Below are 13175 nucleotides of genomic sequence, written 5' to 3' on the forward strand. Positions count from 1 at the left end.
AACGCAACGGGCATGCTGTATACTCCGTACATGTGTACCGCCGTTTTCTTGAGGCTTGCTCCATGGCGCACTCCATGGATACAAAATTAGTATATTGTACTATTTAAAAGTCGAGGGCAGGGCAGTTCCGCCTAGTCGGTTCGACAGAGACGCGAGAAGATTAGGGCTGTCTGATTTGATAGTGAGTTACTGCTGGACAGGTGGGGCCCGGTGATTTGACTTGCCATTATCATTTTAACTGCGGTGCTACGACCGACGTGAGTCTCCCGATTCCTAACCACCTCCATACAGGTGCCTCTCCCGATGCTCCACCATGTAGAGGCTGGCTCTTGCTTGAGAGCCCACTCCTCCACTTTTTCCTTGCCTCTTTCCCCCACATATGCAAAAATGCCATGTAAAGCGGGCTTATAGCCCACTATTGTACTTGATCCTACAGGTGCTAAGCCTACCACATAGGCATAAATTCTGATATGGCAAGTTAATTAAGAAGAGAGAGATTAGTTTGGTGACCCCAGGAAGAAACGGTGATAAGCGCGTGTACCTAGATGAAGCAAACTTAGTAACAAAAAACTAAGCACCTATGCATTGGGGACTTGAGTTGCTAAGCCATTTAATGCCCATAGCACCTCATCTAAGCACCATTTCATTGGAAGAGGTCACTCCTTGGCAAATGCAATAAATACTACGAAGAAAGAGATAGGGAGAAGTAAACAAAAAATACTGTTATAGCCAACCTTATAGCTAACCTTGTTGTATGAGTGACTAAGTGATGACTATGTATGAGATGCCAACATCAGATAGCCTAATGCATTGTGTTAAATCTCCAAGGGCGCGACCGCGTGAGCGAGGCGACGGTCATGGTAGGCGCGACCATGGTACGGGCTGTTGGCAGCCCTTGGATCTGAGATCAAACGGTCGCATGCTAAGTTGCTGAAAAATTGCAGAATAACCCTCCAGGATAGGATATTCACCCATAGGTCTAGAATCACGCCATGCAACCATTCGATATCAGATCCAAGGGCTCTCGGAAGCCCGTATCATGGGAGAATGGAAAGCTTCGTATCACCTGTAATTTTCCCGATGCTTGACATGACATTGAAAGCCATTTAATTAGGCGTCGAGTAGACATGACATCTACTTGGGCCCCCATAGTATTGTGCATGAATCCATTTATCCACTAGGCAAGCCACTACCCTGCCATTCGCATGCCCCCCTCCCCACTCGACATTTTTATAATCGATAAACCGCTCCTAGTCGTCCCGTCCTTTCACATTACGGCAGTTCCACTAATCCTAACCCTCCTCCCAAATCCATGGCATCCCAAATCTCCATGATCGGTGGTGAGTACAAGGTTAGAACCATCACCGACAATGAGTTCGAAAACTCAAATGATGAGTGGGTTGCTGGGCTATATGTTGAGTACACCACAATCTTGGGCAGCGAGAAGAATCTAAAGGAGGCAGAGAAGAAGAAACCCGCCATGATCCAGGTTTGCATGCATGACTTATGCTTGGTCTACCACATATGCCATGCCGACGTTGAGTGCGAGAATTTAAGAAGTTCCTCAAGGGCGGCCAAGTCAAATTTGTTACTGTAGACTTTAGGAATGATAAGGAAATCCTGGGTCGGATAGGCCTCATTGTAGGCGACCCCTTCGACCACCGGAAGAAAGGGCTGGTGCCCTCCCGTGATTAGCCTTCAATGCTGACCCTGGCAGGAGCCATGGTTCATCCTTCGTACGGTGAACTGAAGAAACCTCCGCACATGTTTCATCGTGCATGGCAGTGGACTGTACTAGATATAGACCACATCCACTATGCTGCGATGGATGGCTACCTTTATTTCAATATCTACAAGGGTTGGATGAAGAGCAAGAGCCAAGTGTGCGGTTCAAGCAAAGAAGTATCACCCAAGAGGAAGAGGGACAAGGACGGAGTCGAGGACGTGGACGAGGACTCCGAGTAAGGTGGCACTGTCATTGCTCATGGTGGTTCTAATGCAGTGTCTACCGGATTAGTTTCTTAGTTTAATTTCTGGTGTGCTTAGTTTTATTTGAGGGGTGTGTTGTGCTGAGCCCCCAGCAGAACTATGTTATGTTTCTTCTCGTTATATTTCATACATTTCATCTTTTAGTTGGTATAGTACTACCACTCGTTTCTTCACATTATATACGTACAATATATATGGCCAACATCATATAGCCAGCAGTTTAGTTGTCAAAGAATTTCAAGGTGCTTAGTTTTGTCAAAGAATTCCAGGGTGCTTAGTTTTATTTGAGGGGTGTGTTGTGCTGGACACCATTAACTTATCATTGTGAGAATCGGCTTATTTTTGTCATGTAACATGGTCAACGGGTTTGACGTGAAAATAACAATGTCTAATGGCATGGCATTTCTGAGCAAACATCTAACTTAATGATGGCATTTTTTAGATATCTAATTGCATTTTTCAGCAGGCATCTCACGGATCGATGGCATTTTTTGAGTAGTTGTAACTTCTAATGGCAAAACTGAGTAGTGATACACAACTAGTGTCATAAATAAAAAGAACCCAAGAATTAAATAGGTATGCTAATTTCTTTATTTCTTTATTTCTTTATACCTTTGTGTGCGAAACAATATACGTTGCCTCCCCCAGATTTTCTTTACAGAGGCAACATAGAACTATATGAGTGCCCTCTTAAATTTTGGAATTATTCCGGGTTCGTTTGGCCTTTTGTATACATTAATTGAGTTTCTGGTCATTTAATGTGCATAATTCAAATTTGAACTACAAGCACACGCTCCCATGCACCAAAGTTGATTAAAAATCACATCTGTGTCCTCGAGTGAATTTCTAGGTCCCATGCAAGAAATGGGAATGAAATTCAAACATCTGGGCATCGTGGTTCAGCCGAGAACATTGAGGAGCTTGGTTTTAATATTCTTGTAAATCCAAAACATGCCTGAAAACCATGAAACTTGGCATGGTGTCATGTCATGGTACTACCATGCTGTGATAAAAAAATTGCAGAATAGGAACAAGTTTTGGTATAAGTTTCTTGCAAACCGGAGCTTCTCTCAAGAAGGGTCGTGGTTCTGAGAGGGAACGTGTCACCTTTGTGTGCATAATTCAAAATTTAAATACAGGCGCATGCTCCAGTGCACCAAAGCTGGTTGAAAAAACACATGTGTGTCCTCGGGTAAATTTCTAGGTCCCATGCCAGAAATGGGAATGAAATTCAAACATCTGGGCGTCATGGCTCGGCTGGAAACATTGAGAAACTTGGTTTTTTAATTCCTGTAAATCCGAAACACGCATGAAAATCATGAAACTTGGCTTGGTGTCATGACATGGCACCAACATGCTGTGGTAATTTTGCTGTCCGATTTGCGAAGGCGCACACATTAATAATCAACAAAGTCATTTTGGAACAAGTGTTGTCACGTTACAATCGGAAACACAAGCATTATTGAAACCATGGGCGTTCTATTTACCATTTACGTGCCGCCACGTGTCCCCTTTTTTTATTAGCTAGGAGGCACTGTGCAGGGTAGCTATTTGAGTACGGGAGGCGTGCAATCAGACCCCTGCATGTTCTTATCGGGAGGAGAGCCCTTTGACCTCCATCTGTCGTCCACCTCTCTCCCAAGGTCTCCATTAATGGCGCCCGAGCCTCTGTTTAATGGCATGGCAATGTCTCACCCGACTAAGATTTAAGAGAGAGAAAAGAAAATCTGAAAATAAAATTTAGCACTGATCATGATGTAAGATCCGACGGACCTATATAGCATCTACTGTGACTTATAGCAAGACTGATGAATATATATAAGGACGACAAGAGTGGATAATAATTGTCTTACATAATTATGAAGATAATTAAAAAAAGCCACATGCGGCTACGCCCGAAATACACAAGGGCAAAAGAAGAAGGAAGACGCATACAGCGATCTGGCTCGCTGATCTCTACTTTCTTTATGCACTACAGGTCACGGAGACTAGTTCTCGCGGCTGACGATGATCTCTTTCATCAGTTTCATGTCCTTAATACGCTGCTTGGCAGCATCCATGGATTCCTCCACCAGCCTGTTGCGCTCGATGCGGAGCATGGCATTCTCGTCCATAAGTTTCTTGATGATGACGCCCGTCCTCTGCAACAAGGCAGCGGTCTCCTCCTCTTGCTTCGCCCTTCCGGCGATCTTCGCCCTCAGCAGGTCGCGCTTGCCCCGGAGCTTCGCATTGCCCTCCCCTAGTTGCAGGATAACGCCGGTAGCCTCGTCCTGCAACCTCGCCCAGCCGGAGATCTGATCCATATGGCTATGGACCATCACATACATGCACCTGTAAGAGTCCTCGCCTACCCGCGAGAAATTTTCCCAGGCCATCGCGGCGTGGCGGGACCTCCGTGCTTCTTCAGCGGTGCAGTGGGACATCTCTGCTGCTTCCGTGGCATGGACGGACCAGTCTCCTACATTGACGGCGCGGCGGGACCTCCGTGCTGCTTCAGCGGTGTGGCGGGACCTTCGTGCTGCTACTGCTGCGCGGCTGGACATGTCGGCTGCTTTCGCGATGAGGCGGGACATCTCTCATGCTTCCTCTTCCATGCTCACCTCTCCCTGGTGGAAATCTCTCGACCCAGAACTCACGCTGGCCATGGCTTGATTGTTTTTTGTGGATGAGGAGTTGAGGAGGAATCTGCAGTCATCTTAGCATAGTAGTATTTATAATCGAGTACTACTAATATGCTCCTAAGTGGGAAATTGTTTAGGTTGTGATCAGTGTGAACAGGTTTGCAATTAAATATAGCGTGGTAGTAGTAGTAATTTGGAATGTGACGAGACGCGCTCAAAATTTATTGACGGTTCTAGTTTCAAAGTGTGGCACTTTTCCCGAATGGTGTAACGTCGGCACGTTTTCTCGGCCGTGGTGTAGCATATGCCATGGTACTAGTTCTTTTTCTACTGCTGTGTACGTGCAAAAACTGGCACCATCAGATACATATATTACGCTTGGTGTTCGACAGGAATAGCCTCGTGGCGAGCTATAGACTAGTCTTTTTTTCAGACGCATTACACCTATCTCTTGGGACTTCTCGCACGCACCATCACTGCTCCCTAGGTCGATGCCACCCACATACACTTGTATTCTAAGAAGAGGTGCACGCACGCACTCGTCCTCTCTGACACACACATCTGTAGCTATGAATTGTAGTGTTCTGAACCATCCGATTGTCTCTATCATAGGTTTCACGTTGCTCCTTGGGCTTGAGATTGAGAAGTTTAAAATGCGGAGGCTAAGATGGAGGCGCGAGGTTTTGGATAATGTGTGGACCTCACACGGCACCAACACGACACGAGCTTCGTCTGCGTAGTGCGCATGTAGTCGGGTGAGCTGTCCAAGTATAGACACAACCAGGCACTCGTTGGTATCCGCGCCTCGACTTTGGCTGGTCATAGTGGAGAGTAACATAGACTAGTTACTAGTCTATGTTAAAAGTACCTGCATAGTGGGTAGTGTCATATAGTATATGCATAATTTGGCGACGAGCGCTCTCTATATGTACCACCTTTTTCTTTAATTTGATCTTGTTAGTTTTTCTCCATGGCGCAATCCATCGATACTACTATTGTACAAATGTATACATTTTTTAAAAGGCTAGAGGGCGGGGCAGTCTAGCTTGGTCCTTTTCATGAGAGGCAAGGGCCTTTGTGATTTGATGGTTCATTACTACTGGAAGGCGGGGCCTTGTGATTTGACTGCTCGTATAAATGTGCCGACGACCTGAGGAGGAGCAAAGAACCGTGCGATATACTCAAGTTTTCCACTGGAGTAGTACTACGACGGAGGAGCACGAAACACGGCAGCCCAATGCCATATGGCAATAAAAAATGATCTAATTTGCTAGTCATCTCATTGTTAGCATTGTTCTATTCATGCCTCGCAGAGAACGTGACACGTGCAACGAAACACCCGAAGCAAAAGAAGAAACACAGGAGCAAAAGAAGGAGGAAGATTATCACCCCAAATGATCTAATTTGTCGTGGAGTCGTAACTGCTTCTTCATCGCCTCGACGAACTCCATCTCCTTGCACGTCTCCTCCGCCATCTTCTTCATTCTGTCCATGACACGGAATTTCTCGACGCAAGCCTTCATCATCTGTTCCACGGCTGCATTACGTACCTTCACAGCAGTCGGGTGCTCGATGCGGAGCTTCGCCAACTCCTCCTTCTGTCCCATGACGAGGGCCTGCAACATCTTCATCGAGGAACTACTACTCTCATGCAGCTTCTTCAAGCCGACGTTCTTCTCCTTCAGCAGGTCGAGCTCGTGGTAGAGCTTCGCCTTGTCCACCTGAAGTTGCAGGATTTCGTCAGTCGCCTTCTTCTCCGAGGCAATGCTCTTCTTCAGCAGCATCACCAAGTCGGCGGTTGATGACCCACAAGTATAGGGGATCTATCATAGTCCTTTCGATAAGTAAGAGTGTCGAACCCAACGAGGAGCAGAAGGAAATGATAAGCAGTTTTCAGCAAGGTATTCTCTACAAGTATTGAAATAAGTGGTAACAGATAGTTTTGTGATAAGATAAATTGTAACGAGCAACAAGTAGCAAAAGTAAATAAAGTGCAGCAAGGTGGCCCAATCCTTTTTGTAGCAAAGGACAACCCTGGACAAACTCCTATATAAGGAAAAGCGCTCCCGAGGACACATGGGAATATTGTCGAGCTAGTTTTCATCACGTTCATATGATTCGCGTTCGGTACTTTGATAATTTGACATGTGGGTGGACCGGTGCTTGGGTGCTGTTCTTACTTGAACAAGCATCCCACTCATGATTAACCTCTATTGCAAGCATCCGCAACTACAACAAAAGTATTAAGGTAAACCTAACCATAGCATGAAACATATGGATCCAAATCAGCCCCTTACAAAGCAATGCATAAACTAGGGTTTAAGCTTCTGTCACTCTAGCAACCCATCATCTACTTATTACTTCCCAATGCCTTCCTCTAGGCCCAAATAATGGTGAAGTGTTATGTAGTCGACGTTCACATAACACCACTAGAGGTTAGACAACATGCATCTCATCAAAATATCGAACGAATACCAAATTCACATGACTACTAATAGCAAGACTTCTCCCTTGTCCTCAGGAACAAACGTAACTACTCACAAAGCATATTCATGTTCATAATCAGAGGGGTAATAATATGCATAAAGGATCTAAACATATGATTTTCCACCAATTAAACCAACTAGCATCAACTACAAGGAGTAATTAACACTACTAGCAACCTACTAGCACCAATCCCGGACTTGGAGACAAGAATTGGATACAAGAGATGAACTAGGGTTTGGAGATGATATGGTGCTGATAAAGATGTTGATGGAGATTGCCCTCTCCCGATGAGAGGAACGTTGGTGATGCCGATGGTGATGATTTCCCCCTCCGGGAGGGAAGTTTCCTCGGCAGAACAGCTCTGCCGGAGCTCTAGATTGGATCGGCCAAGGTTCCCCTCGTGGCGGCGGAGTTTCATCCCGAAAGGTTGCTTCTTCTTTTTTTCTCGACGAAAGACTTCATATAGGAGAAGATGGTCATCGGAGAGCCACCAAGGGGCCCACGAGGTAGGGGGCGCGCCCCCACCCTCGTGAGCAGGGTGTGGGCCCCCTGGTCTTCATCTTTGGCGAGGATTTTTCATTATTTATTATAAGGTGTTCCGTGGAGTTTCTGGACTTTTGGAGTTGTGCAGAATAGGTCTTTAATATTTGCTCCTTTTCCAGCCTAGAATTCCAGCTGTCGGCATTCTCCCTCCTTATGTAGACCTTGTAAAATAAGAGAGAATAGCCATAAGTATTGTGACATAATGTGAAATAACAGCCCATAATGCAATAAATATCGATATAAAAGCATGATGCAAAATGGACGTATCAACTCCCCCAAGCTTAGACCTCACTTGTCCTCAAGCAAAAACCCATAACAATAAATATGTCCCCATGTTTAGAGGTAGAGGCATCAATAAAAATAAAATACAGACATGAGGGCATCATGATTATTCTCATAACAGCAACATATATAGATATTGTCATATGATTACTTTGTTCAAGTGATGATCTATTCACAATGCAAAAGTATGAATCAGAAACCTTATTGAGAACCAAAAAACTATAACCTCAGTCATTGAAACAATTGCAATATATCATAACATCAGAAAGAGTCTATGTCAGAGCTAAAAAAGCAAGTCCACATACTCAACTATCATCTAGTCCTTCATAATTGCTAACACTCGTGCAATACTTGTGGTTACGGAGTTTTAATCAGACATAGAGAAAGATAGGGGCTTATAGTTTCGCCCCACAACCTTTTACCTCGAGGGTAATGTCCACAATAATAACTCATGCCCCCTACATCCAATTAGATATATCTATCAGGATCTTTCCAACACACTGGGATTGCCAAAGGATAAAATGAAAAAGGGAGAGGTGAAGATCATCATGACACTTGCATAAGGTAGAAGATAATAATAAAAGATAGGCCCTTCGCAGAGGGAAGCAGAGGTTGCCATGCACTTTTATGGTTGGATGCACAAAATCTTAATGCGAAAGAATGTCACTTTATATTGCCCCTTGTGATATGAACCTTTATTATGCAATATGTCGCTTTTATTACTTCCACATCACAGGATCGTATAAACACTACAAAAAAATACACTTCCGTGATGATACGTGTTTGTCACAGTAGGTCGCTTTTTTTGTCATGCATGTACATCCATGACAAATTTATGACAGAATCAAGATAGTCATACCAGTGCTGTCGTAGAAGTGTTCCATGACATTACCAAAATTATCATCACGGAAGTGTCCACTTCCATGACGATAAATCGCGCGTCACAGAAGTGCTTTCGTCAAGGGTGACTGATACGTGGCATCCACCGTAACGGAACACTGTTAAGCTATCGGGACGGGTTTTGGATCCGATAACTCGTTAACAGCCCCGACCAATGGGGATTTTCTGCGTGTAAAATCATCATTGGCTAGAGGAAACACGTGTCGGCTCATCGTCGGGACATATGTCATCCACTCACTGGACAGAAGGCGCATATGATACGTTGACACGTGGCACGACCCAACAAGTTTAAATGGGCCGGCCCAACTAAAGGCCCACAAGATTTTGCGGACCATAATGGGCCGGCCCAGCTAAAGGCCCACGAGATTTTGCGGACCATAATGGGCTGGCCCAGCTAAAGGCCCACAAGATTTCGCGGGCCATAATGGGCCGGCCCAGGTAAAGGCCCACAAGATTTTTGTGTGCCATAATAGGCCGGCCCAGGTAAAGGCCCACAAAATTCTTGCAGATCATAATGGGCCGGCCCAGCTAAAGGCCCACGAGATTTCGCCGACATTAATGGGCCGGCCCAGCTGTAGGCCCACAAGATTTTGAGGACCCTAGTAGGCCGGCCCGTTAACTGGCTGCCATGTTTTGGGCCAAATGTCGGCCCATATTTGATACGGTCTATTAATGGCCTGCCACGCTCCGGGCCTAATAGTGGCCCATATGAGATCCGGCCCGTTAAAAGCCTACCACGTTCTGGGCCAAATTACGGCCCAGATCAGGTCCGGCCCTTTAAGAGGTTTTGGGCCTAATTATGGCCCATATCAGATTCGGCCCGTCAACTGGACACTATGCTTTTGGGCCCACTTGCTAAAGGCCCACTTAGTAATTCGGCCTGATATTAGTTTTGGCCTGTTAAGGGCCCGTTTAACATTTCGGCCCTATATTAATTTCAGCCTGTTAAAAGCCCGTCATATAGTTGGGCCTAACTACGGCCCAGTTTGCATCCGGCCTGCTCGCAGCCGATATCTGATTGGGCCAAACAAGGACCGAGACAATTTTTCGGCCTGTTAAAAGCCCGTGATTTGATTCGCACAATCATGGGCCGGGGTTCATTTCGGGCTGCTGCCGGCCCGTGAGCTGATCGACACGTTTCAGGCCCAACCTACATCGTGATTGCATGACGGCCCGATTATGTACCGTAATTTTACGGTTTGGCCGGTTTACTGCGAAGACAGGATATATATACAGTAAAATAACTGCAGCATCGTGAATAAGAAAAAAACCTATACTATACAATAAAGAAATTACGGCATATTACATCCACTAGGCATCAAAGTTCGCCACTATGATAATAAAGCACAAGTAGATAACATATTACATACACTGGGCATCAAAGATCGCCACCAGTGCAAATAAACACGCCGACAAAATAATATACAAAACAGACAGCACTTCAATAGAGTTCAAGAAAGGTTAGCCCTGCTGGGGAGCTGCAGCGCAAGCAGCTGAGCAAGATGATGAGACTGCGCTTGTTCAACACTTATATCTTCCTCACTCTGAAAGATAAACAAGCAGACAGATGACAGGTTTTGCACATAAAAGTATCAGTGCTGACAATTCATCACATTTCTTACTGACGAATAAAGTGACACAATTTAAATTTGCATTAACACAATATGGTATTGTTCAGGTCAAGACATGGCAGGAAATGACATTGTGAAGGAGTTGGCAGCTTCACGACACCACTGGATTACAGATCAAGAACTCATAAGTATCAATGGTTAGTGTGCTGTCAATTTATACCATTTCAGATTGGCAAATAAAGAGACGGTTTAAATAATAGTAGAATGATATGACATTTTTCATAGTTAAGACATTGCAGAATATGACATTGTGCTGTAGTGGGTAGGTTCACCACACCACTGGATTACAGATGAAGAACAGAAGCATACATGCAGTGCAAAAGAAGATCACTTGCTCTGTATAGTTTAATTTACATGGTATGAAGAAGGAACTTGGTTGTACAACTGAAAACTTAAATTGAGAAAGGACGAACTTTTGTTTATGAACTACATATAATAAACTTTAAACAAGCAATTTGATGCAAACACCAAAAATAAACAGCTGTTGCAGTCATGCCTAACCAAATATATACAACAAAGTTTGAAGGCTTGAGATGGACAAACTTACATTATTGGTGAAGACAGGCTCTATAAAGGCCTTGTCCATGCTGATGGGGGGGGCAATTCAAGAAGTTTACCACAGAATCTTCTTCAAAAGCATTGCCTTTATTCTACATTTTGTTAAGAGTAAATATAGATGTGATAATATACGAAAAAATGGAGAATATTTAAGATAAGATGAAGAGTGATGCTACATAACCAAGTAGCTATAAATGTAAGTGCAGCGATACAGGCAAAAGGTACAGCCAAGAGCAATGCACAGCTAAACTTCTTCAGTACCAACCTTATGGTAAGAGTAAATATAGATCTGATGTGTAGAAAATGGAGGGCAAAGGAAAATAAGCTGCAGAGTGATGGTACATGAACAACTACCTGTCATTATAAGTACACTGATAAAGGACAACATGTACTTACAAGAACAATGCAGAGCTAAAAAACATTGGCATTGGATATATTCTACACTAATGTAACCATTCATACAGATCAGATAATTTGGAGCGAACAATTGATAAGCAAGCTATCATGCATACTGCTGTCACATAATGAACCAGGTATGTATGCAAGTACAGTGATACAGGACAACAGGTACTAACAAGAGCAAAGCAGCGGGCAGCATATTTGCGATATCCTGTCGTTCTTGTCAAACCGGAATTCTTCTTCGAGCAGATTTCCTGCAAAAAAGATCCGTAAGGCACATGCGGAAAAGTAGAAGTTCAAATTGTCATGTGATTTCATAGACAGTACCTCATCCTGGGAACGAGACCAGTGCATAACAAGGTTTTTCCATTCAATGTCTTCTAAATTTAGCACAGGAGACTTCACCGGAAATTCGTTTATAGACTTGCCATCAAAGTGTGATTTCCTCAGGTAACACCGATACTGCTGCAATGCTTCCTTGAAAAGCACAAGCAAGCTTTGCTCGTCATGACTATCCAGATTGACCCTCGCCTAGTTACAACAATGTAATGTAAATCATTGATGTGTTCAATCAGCAGAAAACAGGAAAATAATAGCCATGAATAATAGCACTTACACGTAAGTTGGACAGGAAGATGTGAAAATGGTGTTTGTCTTCACAATAATCTTCCCATGATGGGAATATATGCACGTAGTCCCTAACAACATTGAAAGCATTGTCTTTTAAACTGGGAATAAATGGAATGGGGTTCCAATCTGCAGGAATTGGCCGTCTCTGCAGTTGGGATAGGTCTTCGGCCGGTGGACTTGCTGTACTTTTTGCTGGAGTGGGATTTTTCTGTGGTACAGCTGGTGCTATGGCAAATGAAATCGGTATACCTTTTGCTGGAGTGCAGGTCCTGTGTGGTGGGGCTAGTGGTGTGGCCAGTGAAGTATGGGTACAGTCTGCTGGAGTCGGTCCTACGTTTTGTGTCACTGGTTGTACAACCAATATAAGTGGGGTGCTGTCTGATTTCTCCGGCACCACCATGTTTTTCAAGGACTTTGCTGGTGCTCCTTCAGGTTCGGCAATCACCCTCTTCCTTTTTGATGTCTGATGCACAAGAACAACATTTGAGTGGAAAAACATGGTATGATGACAGATGGAATATGTATTGATAATGGATGGGCATGGCATCTCGACATATATGATGAGTAAACTAAGCAGATGGCGGTGCAACAAAGTAGAAGAAATGCAAGACAACATATGCAAGATACGCGCAATCAATAAAACCTTGCCAAATTAGAACAGGCACCTTGATGGGTGAACAGGACAGGCCATCTGCCTTTGACTCCTCGAGGTTAGAATAGTCATTAGGATGATATTCTGAACAAGAATCAACAGGTGGGGAGCGTACGAGTTTCATTGCTTCCAGAATGGCACTCAATGCCTTGCTGCCAATTTTGTAAGTCATTGCAGTGTTCCACAATATTCTTCTGATGCGCGGATTCTGATATTCACTATAATTGCGTATAATATCTGAGAACCATGAAAACATAAATAGTTGTGAGATTATCTTTGTAATGCAGATGATATTCTAATATAGGGGCGCCCCTGTAAACACTTGTGTGCTATCACTGGATTCTGATGAGAGAGCTCATGTGTGCTGTAATATGGTGCGTGCATTTATATAATCTGGCACAAGTACACAAAAAAATAGGCTCCAGAAGTAAGGATAGCTGGCAGATGATAGGTTCATAATATACTGTATAGAGAGTTTATTGC

Source organism: Triticum aestivum, chromosome 1A (assembly GCF_018294505.1).
Source record: "Triticum aestivum cultivar Chinese Spring chromosome 1A, IWGSC CS RefSeq v2.1, whole genome shotgun sequence".
NCBI lineage: Eukaryota > Viridiplantae > Streptophyta > Magnoliopsida > Poales > Poaceae > Triticum > Triticum aestivum.